The sequence below is a fragment of the Mandrillus leucophaeus genome, unplaced genomic scaffold, assembly GCF_000951045.1.
Source record: "Mandrillus leucophaeus isolate KB7577 unplaced genomic scaffold, Mleu.le_1.0 Scaffold1454, whole genome shotgun sequence".
NCBI lineage: Eukaryota > Metazoa > Chordata > Mammalia > Primates > Cercopithecidae > Mandrillus > Mandrillus leucophaeus.
The window spans coordinates 260,394-288,175 of record NW_012101426.1 but is presented as its reverse complement, the minus strand read 5'-3'; the positions used below and the strand labels follow the sequence as shown (position 1 = coordinate 288,175).

At 34.1% G+C, this 27,782-nt stretch overlaps 1 protein-coding gene across 2 annotated transcripts in view; it reads left to right on the top strand.

The window, feature by feature from the left end:
- Positions 1 to 27,782, top strand: part of LOC105535388 (ATP-binding cassette sub-family A member 13-like) — a 231,519-nt gene that overhangs the window by 132,703 nt on the left and 71,034 nt on the right. The gene's annotated exons all lie outside the window — the stretch shown is intronic.

Sequence of the window (27,782 nt, the reverse complement as noted above, 5' to 3'; positions counted from 1 at the left end):
TTGCATTGCCACTGTAATCCCATGTGATCATGTTGTATTCCTTTGAATTTTTCAAAAATTTGAATTTCCAGAATCAATAGTGAAATATTTTTGAGTTACAGACACATAAGTCTAAGGATTATTAGATCTGTCCTTTTTCTCTCCAGTCTTGATAATGTTCTTTGATTTTAGATTTAGACTGCTTTTAGGTTATTACTTTCTTCTTATTTTTTCTTTTCAAATAAATTTGTACATATTGCACTCCTTTTTTTTTTTTTTAAGATATATGTCTGTTTTAATTTGTTTCTACTGACCGCCAACTTTTTCATTCATTTTAATAATGCTTAGTTCTCAATTTGGTAAAACTAATCTTAGTTGTTTTTTATTTTTGTAATGAAGGATGACTGCAGTGGGAGATTCCCTGTCCTGATTTCCTGACTATCAGAGAACAGGTTTCAGTTGCCTTCTGTTCTGAAAGACAAGAATGCACATGCCATTCTTAGGTCACACGTTTTCTCACCAGACTCGGCATTGTCCTACTGTTTTCTGACAGTCGTCAACGTGCAATGGAGAGGTCCAAGGCAGCCTCATTTTGCTTCTTGTTCAGATATTTACATGTTTTATGTTCTTTACTCTGAAGTTAACCAAAAAAAGCGAGGAAACAAAACCCATTGAACTCCTTGTCAAATCATCAAGGCTAAGTAGTATTTTCATTTTCCTTTTAGCCTTTATTCATAGTTTTTTTTTTTTTATTTAAGAAAATAATTTTGGTTTCCTTGGAGTCCTTACTAATTTTAACCGATTAACCTGTTATTCTCATTTTAGAGGTCCTTAAAAAAAAAAAGTTACAATTTTATCTCAGACATTGCTTTCCTTGGGTTTTGTATTTCTATTTCACTGACGCTGCTTCATCTTGCATTCTTCTGAAAATACCAATGTCTTTCCTTAATATTCAGATACGTGTTTTGCTGAATCTTCTAGATTTTGTTCCCTTTCCACTGTTATTTTTAGAGGATGTTGTTTTACTTATCTAAGAAAATGTAAACTTTTTATTAAGTTGATGTTTGTCAACAGCGATAGTAGAATTCTCTCTGCTTACTTTGATGGTATTTGGATAAAGAATTTGGACATATAATATAGGTTGAATAGAAATGTATAGTTTTGGTTTTTAGCAAGTTTTTACTTTGTACTTCCTTCGTATTGTGGGAGAATTGTTCCTCACCTTTGTTGCCTTTTTTTTAGAAAAAAATATGTATTGACAAATTATAGTTGTATATATTTATGCGGTACAAAGTAATGTTATGATTTAATTTTGTTTAATTTTTAATATTTGTTGGTATATAAGAGGTATATATATTTATGGGGTACATGAGATACTTTGATAGAGGCGTACAGTGCATAATAATCACATCATGGCAAATGGGGTATCTGCCCCCTCAAACACTTATCCTTTTTGTTATAACAATCCAATTATACTCTTAGTTATTTAAAAATGCATAATTAAGTTATTATGACTACAGTCACCCTGTTGTGCTGTCAAGTACTAGGTCTTATTCATTCTTTACAACTCCTTCTTGTACCCATTAATCATCCCCATTTCCCTCCCCACACACCCACTACCCTCCCTAGCCTCTGGTAACTATCCTTCTATTCTCTATCTCCATGAATTCTATTGTTTTAATTTTTAGCTCTCACAAATAAGTGAGAATATACAAAGTTTTTCTTTCTGTACTTGGTTTATTTACTTAACACAATGACCACCAGTTCCATATATGTTGCAAATAGTGGGATTCTCTTTTATGGCTGAATAGTACTCCACTGTGTATATGTGCCACATTTTCTTTATCTATTCATCTGCTGATGGACACTTAGGTTACTTCCAAATCTTATCTATTGTGAACAGTGCTGCGATAAACATGGGAGTGCAGATATCCCTTTTACATGCTGATTTCCTTTCTTTTGGATATATACCTAGGAGTGAGATTGCTAGGTCCTTAGGTAGCTCTACTTTTAGTTTTGAGGAACTTCCAAACTTTTCTCCATAGTAATTGTACCAATTTACATTCCTACTAACAGTGTATGAGGGTTCCCTTTTTTCTGCATCCTCTCTAGCACTTGTTGCTTGTTGCCTGTCTTTTGGATAAAAGCCATTTTAACTGGGGCGAGATATCTTTTTGTAGTTTTGGTTTGCATTTCTCTGATGATCAGTGATGTTGGGAACCTTTTCGTATACCTGTTTGTCATTTGTATGTCTTCTTTTGCAAAATGTCTATTCAGATTTTTTGCCCATTTTTAAATCAAATTATTAGATTTTTCCTGTATATTTGTTTGAACTTGTTATGTATTCTGGTTACTAATCCCTTTTCAGATAGATAGTTTGCAAATATTTTCTCCCATGCTTTGGGCTGTCTCTTCACTTTGTTGGTAATTTCTTTTCCTGTGCAGAAGTTTTTGAACTTGATGTGATCCCATTTGTCTGTTTTTGCTTTGGATCACCTGTGTTTGTAGGGTATTACTCAAGAAATTTTTGCCCAGACCAATGTCCTGGGGAGAGTTTTCCAAAGTAATAGTAATAGTAATTGTTCAAGTAATAGTTTCATATTTTGAGGTGTTAGATTTAAGTCTTTCATTGATTTGGTTTTATTTTTTATATGATGAGAAAACAGGGGTCTAGTTTCATTCTTCTGCATGTGGATATCCAGTTTTCCCAGAACCATTTATTGAAGACCATCTTCTTCTCAATGTATGTTCTTGACACCTTTGCCAAAAATGAGTTTCCTATAGGTGTATGGATTTGTTTCTAGGTTCTGTATTCTGTCCCATTGGCCTGTGTGTCTGTTTTTATGCCAGTACCATGCTTTTTTGGTTACTATGGCTCTGTAGTATAATTTGAAGTCAGGTAAAGTGATTCCTCTAGTTTTGTTCTTTTTGCTTAGGATAGCTTTGGCTATTTTGGGTCTTTTGTGGTTTCATATAAATTTTAGAGTTGTTTTCTCTATTTCTATAAGAATATCATTGGTATTTTGATAGGGATTGCATTGAATCTATAGATTGTTTTGGGAAATATGGATATTCTAACAATATCGATTCTTCAATTCATGAATATTGAATATCTTTCCATTTTTTTTGGTTCCTTCTTTGATTTCTTTCACCAGTGTTTTGCCATTTTTATTGTAGAGATCTTTCACTTCTTTGGTTGGGTTAATTTCTAGATATTTAATCTTGTTTGTGGTTATATTAAATGGAATTATTTTCTTGATTTCTTTGTCAGATCATTCACTATAGGCATATAGAAATGCTACTGATTTTTGTATGTTGATTTTGTATCCTGAAACTTTAATTTGTTTATCAGTTCTAGTAGTTTTTTGTGGTGAACTGTTCAGATTTTTTTCACATATAGCATGATCTCATCTGCAACAAAAATAATTTGAGTTCTTCCTTTCTAGTGTGGATGCCTTTTATTTATTTATTTTCTTATTTGATTGCTGTAGCTAGAAGTTCCAGTACTGTGTTAAATAACAGTGGTGAAGGTAGGTGTCATTGTTGTGTTTTAGATCTTAGAGGAAAGGCTTTCAGGTTTTCCCTCATTCAGTGTGATACTAGCTGTGGGTCTGTTGTGTATGACTTTTATTATATTAAGGGATGTTCCCCAGTTTTTTGAGGGTTTTTAATTATAAAGGGATGTTGAATTTACTAAATACTTTTTCAGTATCAATTGAAATGATTATATGGTTTTTATCCTTCATTCTGTTGATATGATGTATCACATTGATTGATTTGCCTATGTTGAAACATCCTTACATCCTTAGGATAAATTTTACTTGGTCATGATGAATGATTTTTTTAATTTGTTGTTGAATTCTGTTTGCTTGTATTTTGTTGAGCATTTTTGCATCAATATGCATCAGATATATTGGCCCACAGTTTTCTTTTTTTGATATGTTGTCTGATTTTGGTATATTAAGATAATACTGGCCTCATAGATTGAGTGTGTAATTTTTCCTTCTCTATTTTTCAGAATAGTTTGAGTGTGTAATTTTTCCTTCTCTATTTTTCAGAATAGTTTGAGTATGATTGGCATTAATTTGTTAAATACTTGGTAGAATTCAGCAGTGAAATCATTGGGTCCAAGGCTGTATTTTTCACTGCGATATTTTATTATGGCTTTGATCTTGTTACTTGTTATTTGTATGTTCAGTTTTTGAATTTCTTCATGGTTCAATCTTGGTGGGTTGTATGTGTCTAGGAATTTATCCATTTCCTCTAGATTTTCCATTTATGGGCATATAGTAGCCACTAATGATCCTTTGAATTGCTGTGGTATCAGATGTAATTTCTCCTTTTCCATCTCTGAGTTTATTTATTTAAGTTTTCTCTTTTTTTCTCAGTCTGGCTACAGGTTTGTCAATTTTATTTATCTTTTTTAAAAACAAATTTTTATTTTATTGATCTTTTATATTATTTTCTTTATTTCACATCCATTTATTTCTGTTTTAATCTTTATTATTATTATTATTTTTCTTTTACCAATTTTGTGTTCGGTTTGCTCTTGCTTTTCTAGTTCTTTAATATGGTTATTAAGTTCTTTATTTGACGTTTTTCTTCTTTTTTGATGTAGCCATTTATAGCTATAAATTTTCTTCTTGGTACTGCTTTTGCTATATGTCATAGATTTTGGTATGTTGTGTTCTCATTAGCATTTGAAGAAATTTTTAAATTTCTTTCTTAATTTCTTTACTAATCTACTGGTTATTTGTGAACATATTGTTTAATTTCCATGTGTCTCTACAATTTCCAAAATTCCTCTTTTTCTTGATTTCTAGCTTTATTCTCTTGAGGTCAGGGAAGATGCTTGTTATTATTTCAAATTTTTGAGTCTTTTAAGACTTGTTTTCTGATCTCATGTATGGTCTTTCCTTGACAGTGATCTATGTGCTGAGAAGGAGAATATATATTCTGAAGTTGTGGGGGGAAATGTTCTGGAATATCTGTTAGGTCCATTTGTTCTGCAGTACAGATTAAGTTCAATGTTTCTTTGTTGATTTTCTGTCTATAATATATGTTCAGTGCTGAAAGTGAGCATTGAAGTCCCCAGATACTGAGGTCTATCTCTCTCTTTATCCATAGTAATATTTGCTTTATATATCTGAGTGCTGCTGTGTTGGTTACATAAATATTTACAATTGTTTAACCTTCTTGCTGAATTGACCCTTTTATCATTATGTAATGACTTTCTTTGTCTCTTCTTATGGTTTTTGTCTTGAAACCCATTTTGTCTGACATAAATATATCTACTCATGCTATTTTTTGGTTTCCATTGGCATGGAATATAATTTTTTCATCTCTTTATTTTCAGTCTATGTTTATTTTTATAGGAAAAATGTATTTCGTGTAGGCAGCAGATCACTGAGTCTTGTACATTTTTTTAATTTGGCCACTCTATGTTTTTTGATTGGAGAGTTTTGTCAACTTACACTCAATATTAATGATAAATAGGGATTTACTCTTGCTATCTTGTTGTTTTCTGTTTGTTTTGGCATCTTCTCATCCTTCTTTTACTCCTTCTCATCTTTCTTTTAGTGAAGATGATTTTCTCTGGTAGTATGATTTAATTTCCTGCTTTTTATTTTTTTGTTTATCTGTTATATGTTCATTGATTTGAGGTTACCATGAGGCTTGCAAATACTATTGTATAACCCACTATTTTAAATTGATAACAATTTTAAACTGATAAACTTAACAGTGATTACATAAACAAACAGGCAAAAGGAGAAAACTAAAAACTCTAGGTTTTAACTTTGTCCTCCAGCTTCTAACCTTTTGTTGTTTCTCTTTAAGTTTTATTGTGCTATCTATGTCTTGAAAAGTTATTGTAGTTATTATTTTTGATTGGGTTCATCACTTAGTTTTTCTACTTGATTAGAGTAGTTTATATACCACAATTACAGTATTATAATATTCTGTGTTTTTCTGTGTGCTTATTATTATCAGTGAGTTTTGTGTTTCAGATAATTTCTTATTGCTTATCAACAACCTTTTCTTTCAGATTGAACAACTGCTTTTATCATTTCTTGTAGGACAGGTCTGGTATTGGTGAAATCATTTGGCTTTTTTTTTTTGTCTGGGAAAATATATTTTTTTTCCTTCATGTTTGACAGATATTTTCACTGGGTATACTCTTGTAGGGTAAAAGTTTTTCCTGTCTTGCCGTTCTCTTTTTGCCTGTAAGGTTTCCACTGAAAAGTCTGCTGCCAGATATATTGAAGCTTCATTGTATGTTATTTGTTTCTTTTATCTTGCTGTTTTTAGAATCTTTTTTTTTAATTCCTGACCTTTGGGAGTTTGAATATTAAATGGCTTGAGGTAGTCTTTTTTTGGTTAAGTCTGCTTGGTGTTCTATTTGTTTGGTGCAAAAGTAATCATGGTTTTGCCATTAAAAGTAATTACTTTTGGCAATTAAAAGTAATTACCACAATTACATTTGCCTCCATGTAATATAACTTTCTTGTACTTAAATGTTGATATCTTTCTCTCAGTTTGGTAAGTTCTCTGATATTATCCCTTTGAATAAACTTTCTGTCTCTTTCTCTTTCTCTCCTTCCTCTTTAAGGTCAGTAACTCCTAGATTTGCCCTTTTGAGGCTATTTTCTAAATCTTATACGCATGCTTCATTCTTGTCTATTCTTTTTTCTTTTGCCTCCTCTGACTGTATATTTAAAGAGCTTGTCTTCAAGTTCACCAATTCTTTCTTCTGCTTGATCAGCTCTACTGTTAAGAGGCTCTGATGCATTCTTTAGTATGTCAATTGCTCCTTCCTTCCTTCCTTCCTTTTTTCCTTCCTTCCTTCCTCTCTTTCTCTCTTTCTTTTGTTTTGACAGAGTCTCACTCTATCACCCAGGCTGGAGTGCAGTGGCACAATCTTGGCTCACTGCAACCTCTACCTCCTAGGATCAAGTGACTCTCCTGCCTCAGCCTCCCGAGTCGCTGGGATTACAGGTGCACGCCACCATGCCTGGCTAATTTTTGTATTTTTAGTCAAGATGGGGTTTCACCATATTGCCCAGGCTGGTCTTGAACTCCTGACCTCAGGTGATCCACCTGCCTTGGCCTCCTAAAGTTCTGGGATTACAGACATGAGCCACTGCACCCAGGCATCAATTGCATTTATTGACTCTAGAATTACTTCTTGATTCTTTTTAATTTTTTCAATCTCTTTGTTCAATTTATCTGATAGAATTCTGAATTCCTTCTCTATGCTCTCTTGAATTTCTTTGAGTTTCCTCAAAACAACTATTTTGAATTATCTATGTGAAAGGTCACATATCTCTGTTTCTCCAGGATTGATCCTGCCATAGTTCATTTGGTGAGGTCATGTTTTCCTAGATGGCCTTGATGCTCAGAGATGTTTGTCAGTGTCTGGACATTGAAGAATTAAGTATTTATTTTAGTGTTTACAGTCTGGGCTTGTTTGTGCCCATATTTTTGGTTTGGGCTACTGTCATAGTGACAGCCTTTTTTGCTCTCTTCTTTGGCCCCCTCTCAGCTGCTAATGTCTATCTAACTACCTAACATAACCACTACCTGCCTACCACCTATGTTCACTCAAGGCCCTAGGGTTCTACAGTCAGCAGGTAGAGAAACCAGGACACATGTTTGTGTCCTTCCCTTCAGGGCAGTGAGTTCCCCCAGGCCCTGGGTGGGCCCAGAGAAGCTGTCTGGGATCCAGGAATTAGAGTCAAGTAACTTAGAAATCTACCTGGTACTCTATTTTGCTGTGGCTAAGCTGGCTGTCAAACCACAAGACAGAATCCTTCCCTCCCTTTCCTCCCTTTTGACTGGCAGAGGAACCTCTCTCAGTGGCTACCATCACCACTGGCTCACAGGGAGTTCTTTGAGGCTAAGGCTGATGTCCCTTTAAAGCCCAAGAATCAGCTTGTGATAAATGCTGCCAGGCCTGTGACTCACCCTTCAAGGCAGTGGGCTCCCTTCTGGTCCAAGGCAGGTCCAGAAATAATGTCCAAGATACCCAAAGAGCACTTGCACTCTGATACCCTAAGAGCTCACTCAGGTACCAAAGGTGCTCCACCCCACTGTGGCTGAGCTGGTACATAAGATTCAAGACAAAGTCCTCTTTCCTTTGCCCTCTGCCTTTCTCAAATAGACAGATTATTTTATCATAGCCACTACAGCTAGGAATGTGCTGAATCTCTCCTGAAGCCAACACGACTCAGTCTCATCTGAGGCCCAAGGCATATTACCTGGGTATCACTGCTGGTTATTCAGGACTCAAAAATTCTTTGGTCATCAGGCGATGAAACCTGCCAGGACTGGGTCCTTGCTTTCAAGGTAGCAGGTTCCCTTCTGGCTGAGGTTATTCTAGAAATGTCATCCGGGAGCCAAGGCCTAGATTGGAGGCCTCATGAATTTGCCTGGTGCCCTATTTGATTGTGGCTGAGCTGTTATCCAAGATACAAGACAAAGTCCTGTTTACTCTTTGCTCTCCTCTCTAGCACAAGGAAAGAGCCACTTTCCTTGCCACCAGCTATGCTGCCTTGGGTTGAGGGAAGGGTGGTGCAAAGACTTCCTTAGCTGACCCTTCTGGTGTCTCTCTAGGTCATGTGCCACCCTAGTCCACTGGCTGTAATCCCAGCCTAGAATTAGGATTTGCTTAGGAATTTTAGTCCTTGTGTTCTAGGCTCCCTGTCAAGTTTACCTAGGACCCTAGAGCCCTTTAGCCAGAGTTGGTGAGGCTTGCTGAAACTCAGGTTCCAACTGCTGGGATGGATGACTCCCCTCCAGCTAGGCTGGTCCAAATGCTACCTCCATGTGTGGGCACTGACTGAGCCCTGCATGATTTTGCTCTCTGCTGTGACAGGGCAGCATTTAATTCAGTGCCAAGTCTCCCAGTCACTGTGCTCTTCCTCGCCCAAGTGCATAGATTCCTTCTTCACACCATACAGCCGCTGCAGGGGTATGGGGGAGGGATGTCATCAGCGATTTATGACTGTCTCTCCCACCCTCTTCAGCGCCTCTTATAGTGATATGAAGTTAAAACCAGGTATTGTATTTGCTGACTTAATTTTTGGTTCTTACGATGGTGCTTTTTTGTGTGTAGTTAGTTGTTAAAATTTGATGTTTCTGCAGGAGGGACAATCAGTGGAGGCTTCCATTCTACCATCTTGTTCCACCTCCATTATGATTTTTGATGAGAGTATGGAATAACTAAATTAAGCTAATTAGCATACCCATTACTTCAAATATTTTAACTTTTTTGTGATAAGCACATTAGACAGTTACTTTCTAGCAATATTGAAATGTGCAGTACTCAATTATTAGCTGTATTTAGCATGTTGTGCAATAGATCTCAAAATAAAATCGGATTTATTTATTCTATCTAACTGAGCCTTTGTGCATTTTGACTATTATCTTCTGATTCTCTTCACCATTCAGTCTCTGGTAATCATGATTCTACTGTCTGTTTCTGTGATTTCAGTTGTTTTAGATTCCACATGTTAGTGAGAATATGTGGTATTTGTTTTTCTGTTTTTGACTTATTTCCCCTAACATAATGTTCTCCAATTCTCCATATCATCACAAATGACATAAGTTCTTCCTTTTTAAGGGCTGAATAGTATTCCATTGTATGTATATGTATGAATATATGTATACATATGTGTATGTATATATATGTATACATATGTATGTATGTGTGCGTATATATTTTTTCTTTATTTATTCATCCCTTGACAGACATGCAGGTTGATTCCATAATTTAGCTATTGTGAACAGTGCTCCAGTGAACATGGGAGTACAACCAGATCTTCAACGTAATGATTTCAAGCCTTTCAGTTAAACACCCAGAATCAGAATTGCTGGGTCAAATGATATTATATTTTTAGCTTTTTTGAGTGATCTTTATACTTTCTCTTTCGTAATGTTTATACTCTTTCCTGATCGATAGTGTATAGGGGTTCCCTTTTCTCCACATCCTCGCCAACACTTGCCCTTTCTCTTTTTGATAATAGATGTAACAAATGTAAGGTGATATCTCATTGTGTTTTTAATTTGCACCTCCCTAATGATTAGAGATATTGAACATTCTTTCATGTATCTATTAGCCATTCAGATGTCTTATTTTTAGAAATGTGTTTCTTGCCCATTTCTTAATCAGATTATTGGTTTTCTGTCTATAGAAAGTTTTTTTGAATTTCTAATATATTTTGGATATTAATAGCTTATCAGATATATGGCTTACAAATATTTTCTCCCAATCCATAGATTGTCTCTTCATTGTTGTTTTCTATGATGTGCAGAAGCTTCTTATTTTGATATAATCCCGTTTGTCTTTGTTTCTATTGCTTGAGTTTTTGGAGTCAGGTCTAAAATATCATTGCCCAGACCAATGTCATGTAGTTTTTTCCCCTATGTTATCTTTTCCTACTAATGTTATAGACATGGGTCTTAAGTTTCAATCTGTAATTTATTTTGAATTGAGTTTTGCATATGGCATAAGATAGGTGTCCAATTTCATTCCTTCACAGGCTGTCTTTTCTGAGAGCTTTCTGAATATGTGTAGAACATGAAAACAGGCCCTGTCTCATGAGCAGCCCCCAGGGTTTGAGGAGCAAAGTGCCCTGTCTTCTGGTTGGAAAGCTTCCTTCCTCTCTGAGCCAGAGTTCAGAGGACATATGAATATGTATGGAGGGGTGGATACAAAGTTTCCCTATCTTTTTTTCCTTCATATATCTTCTCTTTATGATTTGAATCCTTATTATGATCTGAGCTGCAGTTGTGATGGTTTTTGGTTGGTTGTTTTAGTGCCACTCTTCACTTCTGTCTTGTAACTATTAGGACACCTTCTAAGGTTATTATTATACTGCTTTTTTGTGGGCTGAGATTTTGTTTAATTCTATGGGCATTTTAGGGAAATATTAGAAATGTCATTCCTTAATGACATCTAAGGTTGGAAGTTAGAGCTTTGGTTTTGAATAATAAATCCAATAAGGTAAAGTGTGAATCACTATGGACAAAAACTCTTCTTTTCTTCAGATATCTAGGCAAGGGATCATGGGGAATGAAACAAAGAAAAGAGCTGAGGAGTTAAAGAAACAGAAATGAAATATGCAAACATAGATTGGATACCATAGAACCATAAATCTTGACCAGGGGCCTTGAAAAAAATAGAATCAAATATAATTTTTGAAGAAAAAACATGTTTTTGAAGAGTGACATGTTAATAAGCAACAGAGAATATTAAAAAGGAACCACTGGGGGACAAGATGCTGTCTTTACTTTCAGGTGTTATTATTTTATTTTTTGGTGTTTGTTACATGTTCAAAGATATATATGCATCCTGAAACTGACAGGCATAAAGTTGTGATTTTGATATAATTTGTTACCTGTGAATACAGTAGATGATTGACAAAATTATGTAGCACAAATAATATAAACATTTGGTATCATCCTCTGTAATGATATTAATATATTGTGATTTCCAAAAAGAATGACGATACCTTATAGCTTTGAGTTATTACATATATGTATGTGTGTGTATATATAGATATATATATGGCTGTGTATCTACATATATATTATGTGTATACTTATAGATATATGTCTTGTGATATTGCTTTAGCATTTGCATTTGGCATGATCATTTTAAATATTTTAAAATATGCAATGCATGTTCATGGTATAAATATCCAGCCTATAAAAAGGTACAGTCAAGGTGTGTCAAAGGCACTGAAAGGTATAGTTTTCCCCAGTCATGCAGCACTTCTCTTCACAGATGTCTTGTTTAGTTTTGTGCACCTTCTATGTGTAGATTTGTGTTACAGTGAGGAGGTTGTGAGAAGGAGTTGTTCTTCAGCTCATTCTTTCCAGTTTCTAAATAGTAATTGGTCATTGTTTGTTGGTCTGTGGGGTCAGTTTGGGTTATTTATGTTTCCTGAAGAAGGAGAGGGTTAAAGGCTAGGGTGGAAAAGTATTGGGTACCTAGTCAGAGTAGGGAAATGTGTCATTAAGGTTTTCCCTCGCTCCTCCCATAATGAGGTCTCAGCAGAGATGATGAAGGACTCAGATGAAGAGCTAAGAATGAAGTCACCTAGCTAGAAATGCCAATACATGTAAGAGCATGACTGGCCAAAGGAGCCTGAGACCTTGACTGGGACTTCTTTCAGAGACTCAGTGTTGGCTATGCACCAGTTCTCATAGAGGAAGGGCAACTTTCCCCCATGAGGCCTGTCAGGTACAGATTTTGTAATGGCCTATGGTCAGGTCTGAAAAACTGCGTAAGTCTGCAACTGAAAGCAAGACTCCTCAAATCCCCCCAACCCCAATCAAGTTTAATTATACCCGTGTATGGTCTAGCTTTTGTTGTTTTTGTTTACTGCTGTGTGTGTGTGTGTATGTGTGTGTGTGTGTGTGTGTGTTTTGCATGGTTTCATCTTTCTTCCTATAATTTGGAGGATTTGTAGCCTGTGTTTAGCTTCTCTGGTTTACTCTACAAATATAACTCTATATAATGCTTGGTTTCCTACTTCTTTACAGGGACTATATTAACTCCTCAGTGTAAACAATAGCAAAGTTATTAGGTATATCCATAATTCCACATGTCATCTCCTCTCTTTCTTTTTAAATAGATCTCCTTTCGTCTTTTTCCCTCTAGCTTTTATCTTTTGGAAAAGCATCATGGCATGAAACTAGAAGTGAGACTTGGACCCACAGCCAGAGGTTCTGGGTGCAACACATCTCTCAAATCTATACTAGCACATTGATTTAGTCCAATGTAACTGTCGTATATGGTCCTGAATTCTGTCTCCTTTAAATTTGTAAAATAATAATAACCTCAATTTTTCCATGTCTTTTTTTTTGAGGTAAAATACATTAGAATATCCGAAAGACACTGACAGGTTAAAAGAATGGTATAAAATTGAGGCATTATCATCTTATGGCTACTGGTTATCAACAGTTTATTAACAAAAAAGAGAAGCTCTTTTTTCTGATAGCTGTAGTTTCAACTTGTTTTAAATTATAACTATTCTTAGTATATTTTGACACATAATATAGTAAAGTAACCTGTGCTCACATAGGAATTTTTAAAAATATCACTTTAGGAAAATAAAAATCTTAGTAAGTTTACCTTCCCTTGCTTAAACATCTAAAAATATCAATCAGGTGGAGAATAGTTGTACTAACATTCTCAATCTTTCAATCTCTTGTAAATAGCAAAGTTGCGGTATTTCTTTTTATAAAAATTTCTTATTAATTAAAAAGTTAAATAGATTAGAAAATACATTAGAAAAATTTGAAATACTAAAGTTTAAAAACGTTTTCTGACATCACCTATTATGGAATTAATAATGCATTTAAAATTTTTGAATCTACATATATTTGGAAAATAATACAAATATGTGTAAGCTATATTACAGATAATTATTATGTGAATTAATGGCTCTCATATTTACAATCCAGATTCTGTAAAACTTAACAATGACTTACTTGATCTCTAACACTAACTTTGTGGAAGAATTAGATTTGACAAAGGCGTTCTAAGAAAACTGGAACTGTGCGGTTTTCTGAATAGTTTTTATAACTGAACCTATATGTGTCGTAAATTAAGACATCAAATGAAAGAAACGTTAAATGAAAAGTCTGAGTGACTGCGGAACAGGTGATAAACATAAGCCACCGTTTGTTCTTTAAAAACATGTCTTTGATATATTACTCTCTTCCTCCAGTAAATTATTAAGTGGGAAGATTGGCAGCTGCTATGAACAGAGCATGTGTGTAGTTTAATGAGCTTTCCTTTTTTTTTTTTTTGCCAGAAGTTTATAACGTTTTCTTCATGGGCAAGAACAAAAACAAAATCTCAGGAGTATGAAAATATAATTGTGTGTTAATTTTTCTGTTTTGAAAAGATGTAACTTAATCACATTTGTGACATCTCCCCTAGCCAAGTACAAAGGAAGAAAATGAATAAAAATCATTACTGAAGTCCCTAAATGAATGACTGTATTGTCTTATGTTGCAATTGTACTGATGTTTAAATACCAATCTAGAATACGTGAGGGAACTTCAACTTGTATTAGATGGTTAAATAGGGGTGTGTGTGTGTGTGTGTGTGTATCTTTAAACCGGTGGACTAAACTTATTTTACCTTTCAAAGAAGAAGGTAAGGCTGGGCATGGTGGCTCATGCCTGTAATCCCAGTACCCAGACTCCATCTCAAACAAAACAAAACAAAACAAAAGAAAACAAAACAGAAGAAGGTAAAAATATATTCCTGATCCACATATAAGAAACAAATCAGCATGAGAGCATCGTAATCTTTCTAAAACAATGTCAAGCTATCATGGAGTGTGCGCTCCCTGAAGCTGTCTTTGGATTCAGTTTCTTTGGTTTTGGTCACAGGCTCAGGGCCTTCTCCTAACAAACACATGGCCCATGTTCAAGATCCAACAAGACCAGCAGACAGGAGCCTGTGACGTTCCTGTTAACACACAGAAACAATTCAGATATTCAGGATCCAGTCACTTGATGAAAGGGCAGGTGGTAAATTGGAGGTTAACCTTGCAATAAAGTATGGACAGTGGCAGTAGAAAATCCAGCAGTTTGGAAGCAAATGAATTTAAAATACTATCTGGAATGCAAATCAAATCATGACCATTGAGCTGTTCTTTCTTGACTCTCATTGACCTACTTTCACAGTTTACAGACTGCTGATAATATAAAGGAAATTAAATGCCTGCAGTGAGAAGGTTCTTGATCTGGCAAAGACTCCTCAGAGTGTTCCAAACATTTTATTTAATTTCCAAAATTTCTTGATCTGTTATGTCATTAAATAAAGGGGGAGAAACAGCTAGTCAGCATGCATCATGATAAAAGCCGCCTGAAGCTCACTTTTGTGTCCGACCCAGGACTAAAAAATATCTTGCCTTTCTAAGTGGTGCTGAAGTGTAAAGCATACAGTTATGACTTTCACTGCTAGGTTGAGATAACTGAAATGCAAGTGCATGGAAACTGTAAAATGGATGTGAGCGTTTTCTAATAATACCAATATGATTGACAGTGATTTTGATTAAGGAGGTGTTGGTTAGCATCTCCCAGAGATAGATTAGAAGATTTATATAGATGAGCTCACTTCTTTTAGGTCAGTCAGAATGAGCTCTGGTTTAGATAATAAACTCTTGCCTTGCTGAAAAGCTTTATTAGCATATGACCTCCTTTTATATGCAAATCTTTATTAGGCTGTACCCACTCAGTGCTTTCCATCTGGATTATAAGAAGACACCATGGAAAATGGGTCCTGTTCACTTAAACTTAGTTGTCACGTTGGTCTTCGTAGATCCTTATTTTCCCCAAAAATTCACATAAAGAAATTTAGCTATTCACAGAGCAGCAGGTATTTAAGCTAATAAAATAGAGCATGGGAAATCACAGTACAGTTTGACTTAACATGTCTTTAAAATGCTATTTGAGTACTGACCTCTACTGTGGTTTAGCACACTCTGGATCCTCTCTGCAAACATTCTACCAAACTACTTATAGTGCTAGACATCACTGCTCAATAAAATCTAAAGCATTAATAGATATGCTGTGTGCAAAAGTTGAGTGAGGTGATTTCCACTAACTGCAAAGCAAATGCAACCGTTTTAGTTGCATAGCACGCAGAAGATACCCTGCTCTGAAAGTGGAAGAAAAGGTTCTTCATTTGTTTTCATTATGAAGTCATGCCCTTAGTTTAAAAATTAACCTAAGTTATTAAAAATTAGGCAGCTATCATTGAACTGGATGATGGCTTGCTTTTAAGGCAGAAAGACCTTTTCCATTGTTGAATCCCTGTGTTCTCAGAGTGCTGTGTTTCCTGTTTTGAAGTTGAAAGATACTGAGTAGAAAAAACAAGTACGGGCCTTGGGCAGCACAGAGGCTGGAAGGGTGCTGGGGTAATTGGACAATGCAAAGAATATTTGAATATGCATTCCATATCTTTATATGTTTTAGAATATTTAAAAAATATATTATATGTCTTTAAATTGTTAAAGAGCTCATTGAGATTGGGGAGTAGTAGTTAGAAGACCATTCAAACACATTCTAGCAGAACTTATATAAAGACTTTTTAAACATGAACATTTGTGCTAGGTGATTTATTAATTCATGTGTGGAGATTACCAACAGTTTTAAAAATATCAACTTAAGCATTGAGATATATAATACTCATGAATCATAAATATATGGGTTGATGAACTTTTATAATATTAGCATACGTGTAACTATCATCAGGAGAGAGACCTTTGGCAGACCCCCAAGAAACTCCCTTCATGACCCTATCTAAACCAAAGATAAACACTGTTCTGGCTTTTATTACCATAGGTTAGTTTTACTTGTTTGTGAATTTTATATAAATGGGATCATACAGTTTATATTTTTACATGAGTGATTTTTTTCTGTAAAATCATATTTGTAAAATGCATCCATATTATCACATGTTGCAATAGTTTTATTGTTATTAATAATGACAGATATTTGTTATGAACAATTCCTGATACACATATGAATGAAATTGCCTCCATAGAGCATGTGCGTGTTTCGCTTTTGTAAATACTGGTAGTGTTTTGGTTAACTGAGATATAATTCCCATACCATCAAACTTACAGTTTTTTAAATGTAACAATTCAGTGATTTTTTACCATATTCATAAAGCCATACAATGATTTCTACTAACTCTAGAACATTTTCATTACTTTGTAAAGAAACCCTATACCAATTAGCAGTCATTCCCCATTGCTTCCCCCCATTGTCAATCATTAATCTACTTTCTATCTCTATGGATTTGAGTATCCTGGAAATTCCATATAAATAGGTTCATACAATAATTTCCTTTTATCTCAAATTCTTTTACTGTTTTTTCATAAAAGGGTATTGAGTTTTGTCAAATTCTTTTTCTGAGTTTAATGAGATGTGTGGTTTTTGCACTTTGTTCTATTGACATGATATAGATGATTGGTAGATGCAACAAATGATTAATTTTATATATTAAACTAACTTTCCATTCCTGAAATAAATTACACTTGAGCATAGTGCCTACTTCTCTTTATATGGGCTGGATTTGATTTACTTGTATTTTGTTGAGGATTTTTAAACATCTGTTTATAAGAAATACTGTTATATAGCTTTCTGTCATGTCTTTAGTTGTGGTATCTGGATGATACTGACTTTATGTAATTAGCTTGGGAATTTTTTTTCTCCTACTTTTTGAAACAGTCTAGAAGCATTAGTGTTAATTCATCTTTAAATATTTGGTGGAACTCACCAGTGAAACCATTTGGTACTGGGCTTTTATTTATGAAAAGGTTTTTTGGCATTGTTTCTGTTGTTTTTATTATTATTATTACTAATTCAGTATCTTTACTTGTGGATCTGTTTAGATTTTCTTTTTCTCATTTGGTCACTTTCAGTATTTTCTGTCTTTCTAGGAATTTGTCCATGTTATCTAAATTTCTTAGGAGTTTGGCATATGAACATTTAGACTATTAAAAAATTTTCCATTTCTTTAAGATTGGTAGGAATGTTTTATTTTTTATTTTAGTAATTTTAATATTCTTATTCCCTTTTGTTGGTCAGTATAGCTGAGTTTGTAGATTTCATTGACCTTAAAGAATCAAGTTTTGATTCTGATTATTTTCTTTATTATTTTTTCTTCCCTGTTTTATTTATTTCTGCTCAAATCATTATTATTTTTTTCATTCTGTTTTCTTTAGATTTAGTTTGCTTTAGTTTTTCTAATTTCTTAATGTAAATGGCTAGGTTATTGTTCTGACATCTACCCTTTTAAGGAATAATACAGCTATTACAACTATATCTTTCTCTTTATGCACCTTTTCAGCTAGATACCATGTTTTGGTGTGTTGTGTTTTTGTTTTCATTCATCTCAAAGTATTTTCTAATTTTCCTTTTGATTTCTTCTTTGACCCATTGGTTATGAAGGTGTATGTTGTTTAATTTCTACACATTTGGAATTTCCTAAAGATTGCTTCTGTATTGATTTTTAATTTTAGCCCATTGTAGTCAAAGAACATACTCTGTATGATTCCAGTTCTTTTCATTTATTGAGGGTTTTTTTTTTTTTTTTTTTCCCTGACAGAGTGTTGCTGTTTCACTCATGCTGGAGTGCAGTGGCATGATCTCGGCTCACTGCAACCTCCACCTCTTGTGTTCCAGTGATTCTCCTGCCTCAGCCTTCCAAGTAGCTGGGATTACAGGCATCTGCCACCATGCCTGGCTAATTTTTGCATTTTTGGTGGAGAGTGTTTTTCACCATGTTGGGCAGGCTGGTCTTGAACTCCTGACCTAAGATGGTCCACCCACCTTGGTCTCCCAAAGTGCTAGAATTACAGGTTTGCGCCACTGTACCCAGCTAATAAGGCTTTTTTGTTTGTTTGTTTAATAGACAAACACTTGTTCTATTCTGGAGAATTGCTTCTATATACATTTGAGAAGAATGTTTATTCTGCTGTTTTTGGGTGGAGAGTTCTAAGTCTCTATAGTCAGCTAGGTCTAGTTATCTTGTATTGTTCCAATCTCCTATATTTTTGTTAATCTTCTAGCATAGTCTATTAAATATTGAATATGGTGTATTGAACTTGTTATTATTGTTGAATTGTCTATTTCTCCCTTTAATGCTGTCAGCATTTGCTTTGTGTGTTGTGAGGCTCTGTTCTTAATTTCATATGTTTTTATGATTAGTTTGTCTTCCTAAAGAATTGACCCTTTTATTGTTATAAGATGTTTCTCTTTGTTTTTAGTAACAATATTTTCTTCAAGTCTATTCTGTTATATATTAGTAGTGTCACCTCAGCTGTCTTTTGGATACTGGTTTCATTGTATATCTTTTTGCATCCTTTTATTTTCAAACTATTTGTGACTTTGATTCTAAAGTGTATATTCTATAGACAGCATATAGTTGGATAATTAAAAAAAAGTCCATTCTGCCAATCTGTGAATTGGTTAAATGGTAGAATTGATAATTATGTGGTAATTACATTAAATGTAAATGAGCTAAATAATCTGATTACTGAGATGGTAGAATTGGTTTCCACCATTTTACTATTTACTTTCTATATTTCCTCTATATTTTTCATTCCTCTGTTCTTCTATTGCTGCTATCTTTTGTGCTAAATAAGTATTTTCTAAAATACCACTTTAAGTCCTTATTGTGTTTTTTGCTATGCATATTTTTGAGTTATTTTCTTAGCGATTTTTCTGGGGATTGTAACTAACATCTTGAGTTAAAATTCTCTAATTTAGATTAATACCAATTTAATTTCAATAGTTTATAAAATTGCATTTCTATATAGCTCCTCTCCCATTTATGCTATTATTATTACAAATTACGTTTTTAGAGATTGTGTGCTCATGAGGGTTGATTACGTTTATCTTGTCATTTATATTTCTTTATATGGTAATCTTAACCAGTGCTTTTTATTTTATTTCATTATATGGATTCATGTTACTGTTAGTACTTTTCATTTCAGCTTAAAGACTTCATTTAGTAATTTTGAGGCAGTTATACTGTCAACAAACTCTCTCGGTTTTGGTGAGTTGTGAATATCTTAATCTCTCATTAAATTTTGAAAGATAGTCATTTCTTCTTTACTGTAGAATTCTAGGCTAGCTTTTTTTTTTTTTTTTTTTTTTTTTTCTTTTAACCTCTCAACACTTGGTGCATGCCATCCTATTGTGTTCTGGCCTCTATGATGTCTGTTAAGAAAGCAACTATTAACCTTCCTGGAGATTCTTTGTACATTATGAGTCACTTCTCTCATTGCCATAATGATTTTCCCTTTGTCTGAAGTCTTTGACAGTTTGATTTTGATTTGTCTAGGTATAGATTCTTTTGTATATACTACACAGATAAGGATCTCATTCCTGAATATATACAACATTATTATTTTCTTTCAATCTTTATAACTTTCTTTTTCTTGCCTTATTGGACTGACCAGCACTGGCATTATAATGTTGAACAGAAGAGGTGGTAATGGGGACCTTTTGTTTTTGATATGAAGGGGAAAACTTTAAATATTTTATGATTAACATACGTTGAGTGCAGTGGCTCATGTCTGTAGTCCCAGCACTGTGGGAGGCCGAGGTGGGTCGATAACTTAAGGTTAGGAGTTCAATACCAGCCTGCCCAACGTGGCAAAACCCCATCTCTACTAAAAATGCCAAAAAATTAGCTGGACCTGGTGGCACACGCATGTAATCCCAGCTACTTGAGAGGCTGAGGCATGAGAATCATTTGAATCCTGGAGGCAGAGGTTGCAGTGAGCCGAGATCATGCCACTGCATTCCAGCCTAGGTGATGGAGTGAAACTTTGTCTAAAATAAAATAAAATAAATAAATATTTTATTAAACATAAATATATAGCTTCTATTGTCTTGGCATACATTTTAAAATCAGATTAAGAAAGTTCTTGTATATTTTCCTTTCTAGCTTGTAAAGTTTTTTTTTTTTTTTCAATTTTTGACTTTTGTTTATTTTTATAAAGAATATATTTAGAGACAGGGTCTTGCTCTGTCACCCAGGCTGGAGTACAGTAGCATGATCATAGCTCACCACAGCCTCAAACATCTGGGCTCAAGTAATCTTTCTTCTTCAGCCTTCTGGCAGGTGGGACTACATGCCCAGCTGTTTTTATAAGCAATAATTTTAACATTTTACTGACTATTTTTTCTCACCTTTTCTTTATACTCTTAGTATACTATATTACATTAAATAATTTTTAAATCTTATTTTAAAAATATTGAATTCATGGATAAAGTTGACTTGGTCAAAATTTCATACTCCTTTTATATATCACTTGATGTAATTGGGTAATAGTTGCTAAAATTTTGTGATGATTTTTATATGAAATTATCTTGTGAATTTCACTTACTGTAACACATTTGCCAGGTTTAATTGTCAAGGAATAATGGGCTCAGTAAGTAACCTGAAAATTGTTTCCAGTCTGTTTTCCAGAATAGTGTATGATCCATGTAATTTTTACATAGATATTTCAAAGAATGCCCTAATGAATGCCTTTGGGTCTAAATTTATCAAAATAATTTTAATTAATGATTCAATTTCTTTTTACATGTAGGAATTTTTAGGTTTTCTATTTCCTCCTTTTCTTGGTATATTGTGTTTTAAGGAATTTTTCTATTCCATCTAAATTATTCCATTTCTATGCAGAAATTTGGTGCATAATATACTAAAATTTTATTTTTAATATCTATCTTAAGTGATGTTGTTAGTATTACTGATTTGGATATTTTGTATCAAATTACATTAATATTACTATTCATTACTATGTTTAAAGTACTCTATTACTCTCTTAATTTTGCTTGTTATAACTTTCCAGTTCTAAAATTTTTATTCGATTTTTTAAATTGATTTCAGTTTTCTGGTAAAATTCACCTTTTTTCCCTCTTTTTTGCTCATTTATTAATTAAACTATGTTAAAGTCTATGTCTGATAACTCCAATATCTATATCACTTGTGGATTTATTTTCATTTTATTTGTTTTTTTATCATAGTTTTAATTTATTTTTATTTATTTATTTTTTTTAGTGGTATTCCTGGTGTATTCGTTTGCTAGGACTACTGTAAAAATATACCTCTGGCCGGGTGCAGTGGCTCATGCTTGTAATCCCAGTGCTCTGGGAGGTTAAGGTGGGAGGATCATTTGAGGCTAGGAGTTTGAGAACAGCCTGGACAACACAGCGAGACTCCATCTCTACAAAACAGAAACAAAACAAAACAACAACAACAAAAACATTTAATTAGCCAGGTCTGATGGTAAGGTGCATGTACGTAGTCTGAGCTACTTGGGAGGCTGAGGTGGGAGGATTACTGGAGCCCAGAATTTAGAGGCTGCAGTAAGCTATGATTGCGCCACTGCACTCCAGCCTCAGCTACAGAGTGAAACTCCATCTCAAAGCAACAACAACATGAATGACAACAAAACACAAACTTAGTGGCTTAAACCAGGAAAACTTATTATCTCATGGTTCTAGAGGCTTGAACTTTGAGATCAAACTGTTGCCAGTATTAGTTCCTTCTGACTGCTGTCGGGGAGGGCTCTGATACAGGCCTGTCTCCTTGGCTTATACATGGCCATCTTCTCTCTGTTTGTTTACATAGTCTTCCCTCTATGTATGTGTCTGTGTCCACATTTTCCCTTTTCTAAGGACATCAGTCATACCAGATTAGAGCCCATCATAGTGGCCTCATTTAAATTTGATTTTTTCTTTGACATTTTATCTCCAAATAAGGTCATATTCCAAGGGACAGGGAGTTAGGGCTCCAACATTATTATTATTATTACTATTATTTTGGATGGGACACAATTCAACCCATAACAACTGATAAAGTTTGATTGAATGAAAACATTTAGAGTCTCTGGATGATTCTGTTTTCCTTCAAAGAGAATTCTCTTTAGCTTTGATATGGAATTATAACGTATGAAATTATCTCAGCAAACTCATCTAAAATCATTTAAATAAATTTTTTAAAGGGCTTGTCTATTTGTACATTTCCGGAGGCTTCACTGTTCAATGGCCCTGATTGAGAGCCATGTTTGTTTGCCAGAGTCCTGACACCTGACTGTCTGCTTAATGACAGTTTCTGTTATCCCAGTTGGTTATTCCAGGTTTGTTATAAACTTGGTAGGTTTACTTACTTTTTAGATTCTTAGAGTTGTGACTTCATTTCCCTCTTCAATTATAGACCTGCATTGCTCATACATTAATGAACATCTCAAGCATGAGACACCTAGAGTTAACAGTTTTTCTTACTTTCTTCCCCCTAGGGTATTGGCCTCTCAAGTTCTACCTGCTCTGGTAGCCCAGAATCTCAATTTTTATGTCTTCCAAAGACTAATAACAGCTTTTCTTAGCTCCTCTGCCTTTTAACAGTCACTTTCTCCACAGTATCATTACTTCTTCTTCCTTATTTTATATGTGTGGCTAATACTTCAAGGAAAAACAAACAAACCCGTGTCTCCTCTCAGTGAGTTTTTCTTCTTTTTGGGATTTGAATCTTTAATTCCTAGTCTTTAAATAGATTTTTCTGCATTTTATCCAGCTGTTCCATTGTTTTATGGGCTATTGAAAACAACTCCCATTTTAGCGTCAATTTTGATAATAAAGCACAAGGATAATACAGCACATGCATGGTATATTTGAAGCCACAGATAATATATACATTAACCTTTACAAATATTCCCCTATCCAGAAAACACTTGAAACTTGAGTTTCCAGTAGACATTTTTTTTTTTTTTTTACATAACACATATAAACATTTTATGGTACATACTTACATTTAACATTTATTCATTGTTTATCTGAATTACAAATTTAAGTGGATGTTTTGTATTTTTTTCTGGCAATCTTGCTCTCTTTAGAAGAATGAATAAACAATAATACATCGGAATAATTATGGTACAAAAACTGATTAGAGCACTATGGAAAGACTGTAACTAAAAATTATACATGGATATTCTTATTATTTAAATATAAGGGAATGCTTTTTTAAAAGTTGATACTCTGAAGACTTAAAAGTTAAAATTTTATGACACAAATGTGGAAACTCCTGACAAATGTACTAGCTGAATTTGAAAGATAGGAGAATATGGATGTAATAGAAACTGATGTAAAGGAAATTAAGCACCTAGTAGATCTTAAATTCTGTTTTCTCTTATATTTATCACATACAATAGAATTAAAAGTGCAGAATGTTAAATTAGTGCTGCCAGTGATAAACTTGAGAAATTGTTTCATGGTGTACATTAGAAGCCATTGACTCGGTGAGTAAGAGAATGGTAGACAATGTGCAGGATGGAGAGATTCATTTAAAATGTATAGCTTTTCCTGTGGGGCAGAGATATGGAACATGAAAAAAAATGAAACAAAAACTACTGAAAAAGGTACTGAGTTGTGGTTTTTGGTACAATATTTAAAGAGCTTGTAAGTTGTCACTTTCATTTTCACAACAGGAAAATACCTTAAAAGCTAAAAATTATCAACTCTTCTTAGAGCCATCAGAGACTTGAGGTCACAGAGCAAACTGCTACCCCATACTGGACAGACAGTCAGGGGATCCCCTACACCCATGGGTTCATATCCTTGGATTCAACTAACTGCACTGCAAAATATTCAGAAAAAAAGGGATGATTCTGTCTGTACTGAACATGTACAGACTTTTTCTGTTGTTAATATTCCCTAAAAAATGCAGCATAAGCACTCTTTTTATGGCATTTACAATGTATTGGGTATTATAAGTCATCAAGAAATTATTTAAAGTATTTGGGAAGATGTATGTAGGTTATAAGCAAATACTACACTATTTTATATAAAGGACTTGAGCATCCGTGGATTTTTAGGGTCCAAGGAGAGTCCTAGACCCATCCTCTATGGATACTGAAAATACTATAAATACTATAATAGAAGGAAGCCCAGGACTGTGAATCAGGAGACCTAGAAGCAGAAGTCACCAGATGGAGCCAGGATCAGTAGGAACACATCAACTGTAATCAAAAAGCAATGTAGGCTCAGTGTGGACTAACTTGAAAGTAGCCTTGGGGGCTCCTCACTGGTGAGTATTACCTATAGGAACCCTACCAGATTCTCAGTGTAAAGACTGGGGAAAAAATCCCTTTGTGCTTTCAGCAGGAAGTAATTATATGAAAATATGCCCAGACCTCTCTGTAAGGCTTAGAAAGACCAGCCCTAAGGGGAAGCTGTTTTTCCAGATCCTAACTGACCTGGGGAAAGGGGAATGCCCAGCTCAGGCACTAGAAGACTGAGACATGATTGTGAGAATAGACAACTCTTCCCCTCAACCAGCTCCTCACCACCACTTCGGTGGAGCTCCTGTGTAATAACCAAGGACTATAAGATCTACAAGCCTCAGACTCTAAGATGGAATCTCTAGGCAAACTCAAAGACAATTGGATATAAACCCAAGGACACTAGAACTGACACCACTGAGACAGCCACCAGTAAGCACAACATAACTTCTAGTCAGATAAACTCAAACCTCACACTAAAATCCCAAATGCAGCTTAACAGTAAAGGAACAGACATCATCCAAACTATGCCATCAAACCACAATGGAATTAAACAAGAAATAAAAAATAGAAGGATAGCTTTAGACATCCCCAAATATTTGGAGATTAAACAACATATTTCTGGGTAACACATAGGTCAGAGAAATCAGAAGGGAAATTACAAAAATTAAACTTAAGTGAAAATGAAATTTAAACCTATCACAGTTTGTGGGATACAGCTAAAGTGGTGCTTAAAGGAAAATTAATGGAATTTAATGCATCTATTAGAAAAGATGAGAGACTAAAATAGATAATCTAAGCTTATACCTTACTAAACTAGAGGAAGAGGAGCAAATTAAATTGAAAGTAAGCAGAAGAAAAGAAATGATACAAATTGGTGGAGCAATCAATACAATTGTAAAAAGGAAAATAATAGAGAAAAATCAATGAAACTAAAAGTTGAAATCAATGAACTAAAAGATGAAATAAATAAAATTGATAAACTCCTAGTGAGATTACCGATGAAAAAAAGAAAATACAAATTACTAATATCGAAACTCAAAGATGTCATCCTTACTAATCTCGTGAACAATAAAATATTAATAAGGAAATATTTTGAGCAACTCTATGCCCACATCTTGAATAACGTACTTCAAATGGGCCAATTCCCTAAATACACAATTTACCCAAACACATACAATGAGAAATAGACAATCCAAATAGGTATATATCAATGAAAGAAATTGAATCAATAACTAATGACCATAAAAGCAAAAGCACTAGACTTAGGTGTTCTCACTGGTGAATTCTACCATTTAAGAAAGAAATGATATCAATTTACTAAAATATCCTTTGAAAATAGATACAGAACAAATATGGTTTAACTGTTTTTATGAGGCCAGCATTACCAAAATACTGAAACCAGACAAGGACATTACAAGAAAGGAAAACTATAGCTTAGTGTCTCTTATGAATATACATGCAAAAATTCTCAACAAAGTATCAAATTGAATCTAACAATCTATGAAAAGAATTATATACTATGACAAAGAAAGAATTTTTCCAGATAGGCAAGGTTTATTCAATTTTTGAAAATCAATTAATATAATCCATTACATCAATAGAATAAAAGGCAAAAATAGTTTGATCCTATTAACAGATGCATAAAAAAGTTTTTCACAAAAGAAACACTCATTCATGATACTAACTCTCAACCAACTAGGAACAGAAAGGAAATTCCTTAACTTGATAAAGAACACTGACAATAAACCTTCAAGTAATATCGTACTAAATTATGAGAAGCTAGATACCTTTCTCCTAAATTTGGGAACAAGACGAGGATGTCCTCTCTCTCCATTCTTATCTCAATACTCTGCCGGCAAGCAGTCCTACATAATGCAATAAGAGCAGAAAAGGGACTTAAACTCACACAGATTGGAAAGGAATAAATAAAACTGTTATTGCTTGTAGATGACATGATTATATATGTAGAAACTCCCAAAGAATTGTCAAAAAAAATGCTCCTAGAACTGATAAACATTTATATCAAGGTTTCAGGATACAACGTTAATATAGAAAAGTCATATGTTTTCCTATATATCTACAATGAATAATTGGAATTTGAAATTTTAAAAACATATCATTTACATTAACAATCCCCAAAATGGAATACTTAGCTATAAATCTAACAAATTACGTGAGGAAAACTACAAAATCCTAATGAAATAAATGGAAAAAAGCTCCAAATAAATAGATATTCCATGTTTTGGGGTAGAAAGATTTAATATCAACAAGATGTTAGTTGTTCCCAACTTGAATGTTAGGTTTAACACAACCCCAGTCAACATCCCAGTGTTACTTTGTGGATATTAACAAACTGATTTTCAAGTACATGTGGAAAGACAAAAGATCCATGACAGGCAGCCCAGTATGGAAGAAGAACAAAGTCTGAAGACTGACATTACCTGACTTTAAGACTTACTGTAAAGGCTCAGCAACTTCAAGAGATAGCCCCACACCAATACAGTCAACTAATATATGAGAAGAGAACAAAGGCAATCATGTGGGAAAATCGTCATCTTTGCAACAAATGGTGCCAGAACAAATGGACATCCACGTGCCAGACAATGAATCTTGGCACTTAACTTATACCTGTGACAAAAATTAACTCCAAGTGGATCTATGACCTGATTGTAAAATGCAGATTATAAAAGTTCTAGAAAATAACAGGATAAAATCTAGGTGACTTTGGATGTGACAATGTCTTTTTAGATACAGTATCAAAAGCATGATCCATAAAAGAAAATGTTGGTAAGTTTGACTTCATTAAAGTATATTTCTGCTCTGCAAAAGACACTGTTAAGAGATTAAAAGGTCAATCCATAGACTGGGAAAAAAATTTTGCAGACCCATGTCTCGTAAAAAACTTGTCTACAAAATACATAAAGTTTTGTATACATAAACTTGTATGCAAAATCCTGAAAATTAAACCATAAGAAAACACACAGCTAAAACATGGGCAAAAGATGTGAACAGCTGTCTCACCAAAGAAGACAGATGCAAATAAGTTCATGATAAGATGCTCAACATCATATGTGATTGGAGAATGGCAAATTACAGCCACAATGCAATGCATTTCTATACCTAATAGAATGAATAAAATACAAAACACCGACAACACTAAATGTTGACAACGGTGTGGAGCAATAGGAACCCTCA